We start from the raw sequence: 4,062 nt of genomic DNA on the forward strand, positions 1-4,062 counted from the left end.
GAAAGCCCGTTAAGAAGCACCTAGTGATTCATACACACAGAGAACATAGAAGAACACATACAAAACAAAGCATTTAACGTGCTACTTTAGTTACGATGGTATTTGAGAAACTAGTAAATTAAATAATTTTAAGATGAAGTTTATGATGTTCTACTTTAATGACAAAATAAACTACATTGATTAAAGTGGAAATTTTGAGATTAAAGTTGACATTTTGTGCTTTTTACCACTGTGTCCCTATTTTTTTTTTTCTCGGTACCCTAATAAGCTTTCATATGACACTCAGATGGTGGGCTATGACTTGCCTTTTCATGGCGACTTTGATATCTGACAACTTCTTTTTTATTTCGGGCACTGTGCGACTTTGTAAACTTCAGCTTTCGAGTTTCTCCAACACTCTATGTCTCTTGATCGATTTCCTTTTGTTGTTTATACCACTGTTTAAACCAACAAATAATAAGTTCTCCTTGCCTCCACTTGGTATTCGCTGAAATTCTTCTATTTCCCCCTGTATTTTTGCCATTGCCTTTTCACAAAACGCTGAGCTAAGGGCTGTTTATATTGAATTGCATATTCAAAGAGGCATAATTCTGGGAGGAGTTTGGGGAGTGGCAGCAGGAAAGTGCACGTCGCGTTACTCTGACCGGGATTTATGGAGCGGAAGAACGTGGAAGTTGGCATTCGCACAGATTTATGCATCTGGATTTTTTTGTGCGTAGGCACATTTCTGCTTTTGTCCTTATGCCATGTTTTAGTGTGAGTTCTACGCATGGCGTTATGCACGAGGCCCCTGGTGTTTCTGCTATCTCTCTAAAGGGGTTGTTTTGTTTTCTCTGCTTAATGATGTCCTGTTTTTACTTGCATGGACAGCTATTTGGGCCTCATATTGAAACTTCACAATGACAGCTTCCAAATGCAAATTCCACACTTTAAATCAACTCCAGATCTTCTACCTGCTTAATAGTTAATGAGATAATGAAGAAACTGCGTGCATCTGGCTATGGAACAGTTTGTCAATCAAATGTCCAAAAACCTTAGAGACCCTGGAAATGGGGGCTATGCAGAAAAATGTCTGTCATTCCTAAATGGCTCATACATTATTTTTGGTAAACCCCTTAAATTAAAGCTGAAATTCGACACTTCAGTCACACAATGATTGTTTTTTTTCAAATCTATTGTGGTGGCATACAAAGCCAAAATGATAAAAGTTGTGTCACTGTCCAGATACTTATGGACCCAACTGTAGGTTTATTGTTTTGAGTTTGACTACAGCCTGTTTTGAGTTTCAAGTTATATATTTTGCTTTGTATTGTCATAAGCTTCTCCTGTTTTGGTCCCTTATGACTACCTCTGCCAGTAACATGTTCAAATTAATTGGATAGGAACACATTTGCTTATATGTTATGGTTCCAGTAAGGTTAAATTAAGTTAAGTGCCCTCTTGCTTTAAATATAATTTCAGACGAGTTCATTATAGTTTGAGGATTTTGCTGTGACATTTTATTGGAAAGTTATGTATAAGGTTCATATCTCTATCTCCAATAATAATACATTTTCTCTTCTTAACCATATTTTAGGTTGAATGGCACTGCATCGATCCCATCAACATTCCCTGAAAGAAACTGACACCATGTTGTTTTTGACATCCCCACTGCCTCCCAACTCTACCTACTCCTGGACGTACACCAGTTTTCTGATGGAAACCGACTCTGTGAATGCTACCAACAATGGCACAAAAAACATAACCGATCCAAATATTGACAAAACAAGCAATGCAGTGATCAGTTTTATGTATTTTGTAGTGTGCGCTGTGGGGTTGAGTGGGAACACACTGGTCATTTATGTTATCCTGCGCTATGCCAAGATGAAAACAGTCACAAATATTTACATCCTCAACTTGGCTATTGCTGATGAGCTGTTCATGCTTGGCTTACCCTTCATTGCAATTCAGTTGGCCCTTGTCCACTGGCCTTTTGGTCAGGCCCTTTGCCGAGTTGTTATAACAGTGGATGGATTAAATCAATTCACCAGTATCTTCTGTCTCACAGTCATGAGTATCGACAGGTACCTAGCAGTGGTTCATCCTATCAAGTCTACAAAATGGAGGAAACCTCGAGTGGCCAAAATGATAAATGGTGCAGTGTGGGGACTCTCACTGCTTGTCAATTTGCCCATCATAATTTATAGTGGTCAGAGAATAAAAGATGGCAGAAGTAGCTGCACTATTGTCTGGCCTGATCCCCCAGAAGCATACTACACTGGATTCATGTTCTATACTTTCTTCCTGGGCTTTTCTTACCATTGACTGTCATCTGTCTGTGCTATCTGTTTATCATCATTAAGGTAAAGTCCTCTGGCATTAGAGTTGGATCCTCTAAGAGAAAGAAGTCAGAGAAAGGTAACCAGGATGGTGTCCATTGTGGTTGCAGTTTTGTCTTCTGCTGGCTGCCATTCTATGTCTTCAATGTCACTTCAGTGACATGCTCCCTTGAGACCACACCTGTGATGAAGGGCATGTTTGATTTTGTAGTCATTCTTGGCTATGCCAACAGCTGTGCCAACCCTATCCTCTATGCTTTCTTGTCAGAAAACTTTAAGAAGAGCTTTCAGAATGTCCTTTGCATCAAGAGGGTTGGAGGGTTAGATGATATAGAAAGAAGCGATAGCAGGCAGGATAAAACCAGGATGATGAATGATGCAACTGAAACTCAAAGTTCACTGCTAAATGGAGACCTTCAGACCAGCATTTGATTTGGAAGGCAAGCGAGTATGTAATCACACTCACCTCATCCTTTGAAGAGGTTATTATCTTTCTGAATTGTCCTTTGCCTGTGTCAGAAGATGTATTTGCACTTTAGAATTAGAATTAAAGAGGAGAATTGTTGGCTAGATCTTCAAAACTGGCACAGAATTTTATAATGTTATCATATGTTCTCAAGATTTCAGCTCTACAAAATGGACACTTGGCCAGTCCACTGACAGAGACTCAAAGCCTGGAAGAAAAAGACTTTATACTTTAAGATTACATGTTTTATAAGTTGTCTTATTTTTGGTGTTTGTTCTTAAAAAATCTAAGAAACTGAAGATGCATTTAAATACTGGTTCAGTGCAAGCAGGTCTAGGGCGATACAGCCTTTGTTTCATTAAGGGCATTTGTTTTTCTTAGTAGTTATTGGAAGCAAAAATAAAGAGATTTAAACAAAACAATACAAACAACATGCACACAGGCAAAATCATACTTATAGCGTTATGGTTGTAGTGTCTTCTCATTGATGCTTTTGATTTACAGTACCTTCAGTAAGCGCATCACCATGACACTTCAAAGTTTAAAGAATTTTAGAAAATGGAAGTATGAATGAAATACCAAACTCTACCTAAGAAAATACTCAGACTACGTCCACATACTACATTTTCATTTAGGAATGCAGACATAAGTCTCCATTTTCACTTTTTTGCCCATACTACCTCAATCAATCAATCAATCAATCAACATTTATTTATATAGCACATATTCATACAAAAAAATGTAGCTCAAGGTGCTTTACAAAATGAATAGAGAAATAGAAGACACAATAAAAGATAAACATAAGTCAACATTAATTAACATAGAATAAGAGTAAGGTCCGATGGCCAGGGTGGACAGAAAAAACAAAAAAAACTCCAAAGGCTGGAGAAAATTTGACCTCAGCAATTTAACCCCAAAATGAAGACTTCTGAAAAAGCTCTTCAGAGTTGTCTACCTCTGAAAATGTCAGCTAAATGTTGCAAATTGAATGTTACAAATTTAGGCTTTTCAAACTGCAGGCTGTAATTGTGCTCTAATTTGTCCTTCTTTATTATGTAATCCTTTCCTGTTGTTTGGATCATTCTCATTAGAGCATCCCATTTTCTGACTGGTCACCCTTCATTGAAGAAAGCCATCTTGCAATATACTGGACACAGGAGAGTTGTTTTCTTTGGCACTTGAATTCTGTACAATTTGAATGCTACATACTTGTGCAAAAGGAAAATAATTTACTGGCCACTATAGTCAGTCAGTCATTGTCCAACCCACTGGGATTGG

The 4,062-nt window shown here is 37.9% G+C and overlaps 1 pseudogene; it reads left to right on the plus strand.

Annotated features, from left to right (window-relative positions):
- Nucleotides 1-1,580: 1,580 nt before the first annotated feature.
- LOC120520999 lies at nucleotides 1,581-3,457 on the plus strand (annotated as a pseudogene).
- Nucleotides 3,458-4,062: the final 605 nt, after the last annotated feature.

The sequence above is a fragment of the Polypterus senegalus genome, unplaced genomic scaffold (genome assembly GCF_016835505.1).
Source record: "Polypterus senegalus isolate Bchr_013 unplaced genomic scaffold, ASM1683550v1 scaffold_3106, whole genome shotgun sequence".
NCBI classification, from domain to species: Eukaryota; Metazoa; Chordata; class Cladistia; order Polypteriformes; family Polypteridae; genus Polypterus; species Polypterus senegalus.